Source organism: Belonocnema kinseyi, chromosome 8, assembly GCF_010883055.1.
Source record: "Belonocnema kinseyi isolate 2016_QV_RU_SX_M_011 chromosome 8, B_treatae_v1, whole genome shotgun sequence".
Taxonomy (NCBI): Eukaryota; Metazoa; Arthropoda; class Insecta; order Hymenoptera; family Cynipidae; genus Belonocnema; species Belonocnema kinseyi.
The window spans coordinates 110,061,205-110,071,166 of NC_046664.1; the positions used below are offsets into that span (position 1 = coordinate 110,061,205).

At 28.4% G+C, this 9,962-nt stretch overlaps 1 protein-coding gene across 2 annotated transcripts in view; it reads left to right on the top strand.

Annotated features, from left to right (window-relative positions):
* The window catches only part of LOC117177648 (protein fem-1 homolog CG6966), a 124,200-nt gene that overhangs the window by 49,289 nt on the left and 64,949 nt on the right, over positions 1–9,962 (top strand). The window lies entirely within an intron of this gene.

Here is a 9,962-nt window from a genome sequence, read left to right on the forward strand (position 1 = left end):
ACATTTTTTTGATTGAGGTTTCATCTTTTTTTGTTGAAAATTTTTTTATTTGGTTTAAAATGAACTTTCCTGTTGGAAATTCATATATTTAGTTTGATAATTCAAAGGTTTTGCAAAAAAATCATCTGTTCCGTTAAAGTACTTCATTTTGACATGCAAATATTTTTTAAAGTTGATATTTTTTCTTTTTGGACTTAAAAAGCCTTTTTGATTGAAAATTGCTTTTTGAACTGAAAGTTTAACTGTTCCATTTTTCGTTAAAAATGTATCATTTTTAGGTATAAATTCAACTATGTAGTTGAAAATCGCCTTGATTGATAGGAAATTATTCTTCTCGTTTGAAAATTTATCTATTTTTATTAAAAATTCAGTTCTTGGGTTATAAATTCCACTCTTTCGTTGAAAATTAATTTTGTTCTTGTTGAATATTTTAATATTTTGTTATAACTTCTTTTTTCGGATAATAATAATATTTTTACTGAAAATGTAACTATTCCATTTTTGGCTGGAAATTAAACTCTTTTTTAAACACTTTCTTTTTTAGTTAAAAATTCAACTGTGTGGTGGAAAATTCATGTATTTTGTTGAATATTCGTCTTTTTTATAAGAATATTATTCTTTATGTTTGTACATTCATTTCTTTGGTGAAAATGTAACTATTTTGTTGTTAATTCGATTTTTTTTAAATTAATTTTTTAAACTTTAAATGTAACCATGAAAGTATCATCTTCGATTGAAATTTTTTTAAATTTTCGTTGAAAAAAGACTGAATTGTATACTAAAAAAAAGGCATTTTTAGTAAAATACATGAACTTTGCACAAAAGAAATTTATTTTTCACCAAGTCTAATTTTCTATACGAAAATTAATGTTTAATCATAGGTAAATTTTCGACAGAAAGATTAATTTTCTTGTTGAAATTGTTTTAAATTATTGAAATTCATTGAAAATTCCTTAGGATATTTTAAAACATCCTAAAATATTTAAAATCCTTTAAAATCGTTTGAAATCTCTTGAAAATTCCTTAAAAATTCAAAAATACGCTAAAATAATTCAAGTCTTTTACAATCTCATACTACATTATTGAAATCAATTGAAAATTTCTTGGAACATTTTTTTTTTAATTTATGTATTTTATTCTAAATTTACTTTTTTTTTGCGTAAAACTAATTGTTTAAGTATAAATTTGAACTATTTCTATTAAAAGATAGTCAACTAGTCATTAATATTAATATAAAATTTTATAATTATAATATTAACATTAATAATATATATAATAGAAATAATATCCATATTATATACAGCTGAAAAACATAACCTCAAAATCGAATCATGCATGAAATTAAGAATCACGCGAAACATCAGAATCGCCAATTTCTTTAATGTCTTTCAAATGGGGATCGAGATATAAATAGAAGACCTATGGTGGGGGTAAAACTTAGGCTCGATCTGGTAGCTCTGGGAGCAGCTTATTAGATCTTTATTCGTGAATTCGGGTGAGCTCGGTTCATGTTCGCGTATTTTCGGCTTTACACGAGGCTGGTCTTCGTAGCAGCAAAGTGGGGGGAATCTTCTCCCTTCATTCTTGTGTCGTTTTACCTCTCGGCTAATTCTTAGGTCGTTTTTGCTCTCGCGTGTTTTTACTTCTCTTTTCCGCAACTTTTTTTTTTAGTTCGCTTTTGCTCTGAGCGTGTCAGATGAAAAAACGATTTATTTCTGCTTGAGAACGCCAGAAATATGCATTTGTTTATATAATTTGTTCTTAAAATTAACAAGCGTGAATGCATAACTAAATCTGTTAAATATAATTTAAGCAAGATAAGATGAAAAAACGATTTATTCTCTCTCTCTCCCTAACTATTGGTCATATATGATTTATTTAAAAAAATATTAAACCCCAAAAAATAGTTTCTTGAAAAAACGGAAAATTTTGTAACACTTTTCGTTGAAGCAATTAATTTTTAACCCAAAAACCAGTCTTTTTATAAAGTAGTTAATCTTTTAACCCCAGGCGTGAATTGTGTACTAAAGAAACAATTTCCTAAAAAATATTAACATATTTTCTACAAGAAGGTTAATTTTCCAAGAAATACCAAATTTTTGGACAAAAAAGAAGAATGATCAGCTGCATTAAAAAAATGTTTACTTTAAAAAATTAATTGTCATCAAATTAATTTTTAACACAATAGATTAATTTTTATCCAAATAGTTCAAATATCAAATAAAAAGTCCAATATTATGCCAAATAATTGAATTTTAAACCAAATATTTTCAAGAAAATAGTTAATTTTTTTTTATAAAATAGGTGTATTTTGAACTGGCATAATTGAGTTTCCAGTAAAAAATTTATTTTTTATTAAATAGTTTAATTTTAAAGAAGAAAAAAACTATGAGTTTGAAAGAATTTGGTTGACTTTTTCATCTATCTTTTCTCCAAATATTATTTCTAATCTCAAATCAGCCGGAAAGGGAGATAGTTTTGAAGTCTGGTTTTATAATTGTGAATCTTTTCCAATCTCATTTAGCATAGAATTATTCATGAAAAAATATATTTCTGTTCAGTCTTAAATGAAAAATAATAACATTTCGAAACGAAGAGACGACATTTGAACTGGCTAAATTTATAAATCACTTGAAAATATAATTTAAGAAGAAAAAAAAGAGTTTTCAACTAGAGATGAATTTTTGAAAAATTTATATGAATTTTCAAAAAAATAAATAAATAGATTAATTACGGATCATATGTAAAATAAAAATTTAAATGTAAAGTTCAAGTAAAGCGGACAAATGATGTGACGTATTTAAATATATAGCGTGTGACGCAGTGCCATCTAATGAAATGTATATTCTGCTTAGTGACGGATCCAGGGGAGGTTTTTAGAAACCCGTCCCCAACACCTCGAAATATTTTTCTGGGTCCGCCCCTGATTCTGCTATATGAGCGCCCCGAACAAAGAAACTCTTCTCCTCCTCGTTATAATTCAGCCTATGGATCTGGGGAACGGCTTAGATACCGAATAACGTATCTATGATACGAGTAGGCACTCGCTAGTGATGGATTCGACATGATTTCTGTCTGCAGTCCGGATCGGCGAGCTTCGCCGCGTTCGCGCGTTCACGAAGAAGCTCGAAATGGCTACGTCGAGTTTCCCGGTGGTCTCTCGGCCACTCAGTCTCCGTTCTCGCGAAGCTCGCATCGAGCACCCTCGCTCGTAACGCTGAGAAAATATAAACAGGAAAAGAGATGGCGAGGAGCGGATCTTACGCTCTTCACGCATGTCGCTCTCAGTATTTTTTCAGGACGTTAAACACACAACTTTTTATTACCCTTTGCTTGTTTTTGTCGATTTTCCGAATGTTCAAAAATTGGATTTCATTAGGGGTGGTTTTTTGGTATCCGAAAAAGATGTTCGGCCAGTACCAGAATTAGGAGGATGCTTTTTATTAATTCTCTAGGCTATGAAATGATCTTAAATGTATTACCTTTAATATGAATTGGACATTTTCTAGAATTTTGGGAACTTATTAATTAGGGGTGGGTTTTCGGTTTTCTAGCGAGGTTTCTTACCACCAGCATTAGTGTTGGGAACAAAAGGGGTAATTTTTCAGGACGTTAAACACCCAACTTTTTATTACCTTCTGGCTGTTTTTGTCGATTTTACTAATTTGAAATATCGTTTATCGTAGGGGTGGTTCTTAGGGGTTGGAGCGAGGTTTCTCAACACCAAAAAATTTCGTCTGGTGTTGATTATGAACGGTTAGACTTATTACTCTCTTAAATGTATATTAACTTCATCGACTTTGTAGTCGACTTTTCTGTCGCATCTACAAAAATCACGTTAGGGGTTGCTAGACACCCCCTAAATAAACAATTTGGCAATATTTTTGCGTGAATTGCGTTTTTAGATTGCCAAAAACAATTTCAACCAAAAAGAAATCGTAAAAAATAAATTTTTTTTCGTCATTCATATAAACGTTCTAAACTTTGCGGTCATACTTGAATTGAAATTACAAAGCTCACTTGTAACAAGATATTTTAATTTACATTCAATTTAGAGGTCACATATCGCAGTAGCAACAAACTAAAACCCGCTGATAACGATATATACGATTTGTACTTTTTTCTCGCCGTTTTCTTTTTGATTATACGTCTGTGCACGGATTATTTATTAATTAAATACTTATCGCAATACAGCCTCATTTATGTTATAATAATCTTCTTCCTAATGATAGCTTAAAGATCAAATATTATAAAAATGTTGGATTAGTCAGATTAAATCAGAATGTGAGTTATTGATCGATTAAATTTAATAGCTCTCAAATTAACCAAAACTTATCGAAACAAGTCTTATGAATAAATTTGTAATTAAAATGTTATGAAAAATCGACTAATTGTGAATTTATATGAATTACATATTATTTAAGAATGCAGGCAATATAACTATTTTTGTGACCCTATCTATTATAGTTGCTTGTAAATAAGGGTGCGCCAACTGACCCTCGGCGCCAATTTAACCTCCTCTCTGCTAGATGTCCTTTGAATTCACTTTTTCGTTTAGGTGAGCCAATGTAGCTTGTTCTCCCCTATTGCTTTCCTACTAAGCAGGAATTTAAGCAAATCCGGGAATTGTCCGATAATTGAACAAAAAATCCAAGAAAATCCGGTAATTGTCTTTGATTTTTTTTTGTGGGATGTGCATAACAATTCCTTATAATTTATCATTTTTATTGTCATTTTAAGCTACCTGCGCTAATTTTCTTACCTAAATTTTAATATCTTAAAAGTGATTAAAAAATTAATAAATATATTTTTTAAATGAATTGCAATATATTATAATGCCTTTTATACATGCTTCTATCGAAAGGGGAACTTATAATAAGCGAAAAAAGGCGGGAATTCTGTAGGTAAAATTTTCTAGACACTCTGATCCTGTCCGAACTTTCAAAGGACACTGTTCAAAATTTATAACACATAAAAGCGTAAATCCTCAAAAGTGCACCGATTTAGTGTTATTTTGAATTGCAACAAAAATGAAACACCGGAAAATGAAAATGCAGCTATGTTCGTGTTACACTGAATAAAAAGTTCTTAAATCAAGAAAATATTACTTGATTCAAGTCAATCGCAGGTACGAATGGGGACGATAGAATATGATTGTGTTCCAAATACTTAAGTACTTGCTACCGTGTGCTTGGAACAAGCGTACATTTTCTTAATCTGAGAAAATGTATTCTTAGATAAAATATCGCATTTTCTTATTCTAAAACTTTATTGTGTTACTTCATATAGAGATGTATTCAAATGCAGAACATTGTTTACTTCCAAAAAATCATTTCTGATAAACTTCAAGAATATATTTTCTCAATCTAAGAGTATATAGTATCGGAGCAATATACTACTGTCTCAACTGAACACTATTTCTAAAAAAAAAAAATTTTCCGAAATTATTGTTACATAATCTTCATTTTTTTAATGATTAAAGTACGTAATTCGCGCACACTGTTACTTACACATGTAATCGTACGCCTAGATGCTTTGAAAAATCGCACTCGCCGAGGATTGAACCCTCCCTACCCTAAACTACCTAAACTAGTGTGTCCTAACCGCGCGCTCTACCGACTTCGCTATCGAAGCACTTTGTTATCGGTGACAAAAGCTTGGGTAAGAAGTTCAAGGCAGGGTCGTACCAAGTCATATGGTGAGCCTCAACCAACTTCAAACTAAAAGTTGTTGAACTCAACTTTAATATAACATTTTTTATTTCAAAAAATTTTAGAATTGAATTTTACTTGTTTCAAAAAAGGTTTGATACTTTTTTTTCTTAATATATTTAAAAATGTTATAAAATATCTAGAAGTGATAAACAATAAACAAAAATTCTCGTTAAAATGCACAGTTTTTAATTTATCCAACTCTTTTATTTATATAATACTCTCTTACTCAATTTTTAATGCAAAATAACATTTCTTAAACAATAATTTAAAATATTTGAAAAAGCGAAGTAAGTTTTACCTATTTAACAAGGCATTTAATACTTTTTCTTTTTAAATATTTAAAGCGCTTAAAAACGACCCAAAGGTAATAAATAATAAAAAAAAGTTGCAAGTACAAAAATGTTTTAATAACATCAATGACAAAAAATTATGTTTTGCTATACGAAAATTTTCATAAGCAAAGGGCTGAATACTTTTTTCTTTACAAATTTAATCCGCTTAAAAACTATTTAAAGAATGTAAAAAATAAAAAAACTTTTAAGTTCATAAACGCTATAATAACCTCAGTGACAAATAAATATTTTCTGATTTTTAAAAACCTTTGTAAAACGCAAAGTTTTCGATTTATTTCATTCTTTTATAATACTTTTTAACTTAGTTTTTAATTTAAAATAATAATTTCTAAAAAATAAGTTTAAATACGTAGAAAAAATTGATCGCTAGTTTAAATATGACCTATTTAAAAAAAGTGCTCGATACTTTATTTTTCTTTCAAAATATAAACTACTTCGAAATCAGAAGAAACAAGAATTCTGTAAAGAAAATTTTAGTGCAAGAACTTGCAGGTTAAAAGCGATCTCACGGTGGTCGAATGAAAAATATTTGTTTCCTACCTCCTTGCATTCTCAATTATTTTATTTAAAAAATTATTAGGCGTCAATTTTTTAATTTTTGCTTTATAAAATGAAATGAATTCTTAATAAACTTTTAAAAATGTCAGTGAATTTAAAAAAAATATTTTGCTTTAAAAACGCATACAATTTTTTTAAATAATCAACAAAATGTAATAATTGTATTTTAAAGCATTTTTTAAAGCTTATAACTTTGGTTTTATGCTGTCATATATTTATTTTTATTATTTATATAACAAAAAAAAATTATGTAAGTATATGGGTGATTGCCAAAATGTTAACCATTTGTAGTCAAAGATATTTTCCGTGATTAGTGAATTCTTCGACTGAAAATTTTAATTTTATTGAGTTTTTATAAATGCACATACTAATAATATCCGCACGAAATTTTCTATAATTAATGACATGTTGAAATTAAATTTTATATGATCATTAAATTCATTGACTAAAAAACCTAATTTTGTTAATTTTATTAATTTTATTTAAAAAAACCAAAATATATGGTTAATTATTTGAAATAGTAACATTATATGCGCGCTACACTACGCGGGAAGCATTGCATTGCCAATTAATAACATAAAAATATCAAACAAGATATTAATTATTTTAGATAAAAAGTAAGAATATAAAATTGAGAATTATTTTAAAAATTCCTGCCTAATAAAAGAATTTGTTTTTCATTAAGGAAAAATTAATTCTTTGAATTCGGCTAGATTACCATTTTTTCTAAAGTTAAAAATCTGTTGCCGGAAACTCATTTAGTTTAAATGATAATAACACATGATCATTTTATATTTCCAAAACTATATTTTTTTACTTATAACTTTCATGAATTTTGCAACTTTTGTGATTTTCAAACTGCTATTATCGAATATGAAAATTTTGTGTAAATAAAATACAACTATGTCTTACAACTCGAATTCAAATTAAGTAAGGTTCAGATAACATAACTTTTAACTTTTTAAAAATCAATTTTTATCAAGCCGAATCCAAAAAAGTAATATCTCCTTATTGAATAAAGAATTCCTGTATTTAGCAGGAATATTTATTGTTATTTTTAAATTCTGATGATTTTTTGTTACCTTTCACACTACACAGAACAATTTCAGGGTGGCGGTTTTAATCGAGGAAAGAATTCCCAGTCATTTTACGACTCACAAAAATGTTTCACGATTAAAAAAATTCGAAATGGTTTAACTTCGAGTAGATTAATACATGCAAATAATAAGCGAAAAAAATTATAGACGCAGTAAATTTATAACCTTTTAATAATTTTAGGAATGAAATGACTTTTGAGTGTTGCATAATTATTTCAAAATTAAAAACACTTTTTTCAAATGTATTTTAAACATTTTAATTTCTTGCCACCAAAAACTTACCGACGCAACAAACTTATAATTTTTTAAAATAATTTTATGAGTGATTTGATTTGTGTGTCAGCCTAAAGTTACTAGTCTATCAAAGTTGCAAATTCTTATCTGCATTTACATAAATAAAATTCATTACGTGCACCAATTTTTTGAATTTTATGAATATTAATGAATTTCAAAATAATTGTTAGCGGCGAATAGAACCAATTTCATATCATGTCAACTTGTCGATTATCATATTTAATAAGATACTTATGCAGTAAGAAGTAAATTAATTTAGACTAATATATTAATTTTCATTGTATGTGTGTGATGTTTATTGTATCAAATCTACAGTTCTTATGTTGAAAAAATTGATGTGATTCTATCACATTTGTTTCAAATTAATAATTATTTGAAGGAAAATATTCAAGCATTGTTCTAAGAAAAATTATTTCTTCGCTGAATACATTCATTTTATCGTCTTAAGAACATGATCATTGTTTCAATTAAAATAGCAGTCAAAATAAGTATATGAATTTACTTAGATCAAGAAACATTTTGTTAGAGTTATAGTTACGTATCAGAAGAATAAAATATTCTTAATTCAATATTTTATTAAACTTGACGCAAATAAGTATAATGAAACAAATTAACCCAATCGTTTTTTGCTTAGAGTAAATATATTCTTGATTCAAATAGTTGTCCTGATTCTATTATTTTCTTGATTCAAGAAAATCGGTCCCTTGTAACAAAAAAATACTTGCTTCTTTCAAGTAAAATCAGCCAAGTAAACTAGCGTACTTGATTTAATGCAAATTTTTTTTCAGTGTACAGTTTGACACTGGAAGTATTCTCATTTTGAGACCATAACAAATGAGCTGCAATAAAAATGAGCTGACTGTTTTTCTTTGAATTGGCTATTTATCCACAAAAGTTAAGTTTGTTACTTTCAATTTAAATGGATACTAATACACTTTTCTAAGGATTTACACTTATCTTTTTATCTTTCAAAAATCTTCATTATCTTCCTCGCATGGGATTGCATATTGCAGTTGATTAATTAGTCGCCAACTCTTCGTATGTACAAACCAGTGCATTAAATCGCAGAAGACATTTGTTGTAAATTCGATTAGCACTCGAGTGTTGAAGATTTATCGTATCGTGGGCTCGGACAAGTGAGAAACAAAAACACATTTTATTTCTGTGGTCTGTTAAATGAAAATTATTAAGAGATTGTGCTCAACTAGGCTAGTGTCTTGTTTTACTGCTTAGATGAAATAAAATTTCATTGCATTTTATTTGGGGAGCACGATCTCATCGTTTAGGTTGTTTTAAAACACTGCGAGCGAATCCGCACGTAAGAAAAAGGAGCAGTAAAGCTATTGCTTTATTTCGAAGGCCAAAAAAGTGTACACTAAATTTAGCACTGGTGTCCCAATTGAAAATTAAAACTTTAGTTACCTTATTTAAACAAATAACTGTTAAGAAAACGGATTTTTGGAAACAGTCCGAGAAAATATATGTCAGCAAGCGCCCTCAAGTAAAAATTTGGTAGGAAAATTGGTAACCAACAGTTTCTTTCTCTACAGGGTCAGGTGGCGGGAGACGTGGATTCAGGATGAAATGTCGATTATGAAGGTTATTAACATGTTTATTTTTGGTATATGTTTTTCAATAGGTCCTATTTACATTTGTTGGGATTGAGCTCGAGTTTCGGATGGTTCCAAATTTCGATTTGAAAAATTTAATTATTTTTCCATTAATTGTACTGCTGTGTTTTTTCACGTTGACCTCATTTATTATTTTTTTCCTTCAAAGATGTTCCCCTAGAAATTATGTTTTGGGGATCTCCGCGGCATTTTTACCGTATTAAAAAATTGTTCGCGTCCTTTTTAAAAAGCCTTGTCAACGATTCATGGAGAATACGTCATTAGTGACCTTCCGATCCCATTTATATTCTGGAAAATAGACGGGAAAGTATTTTT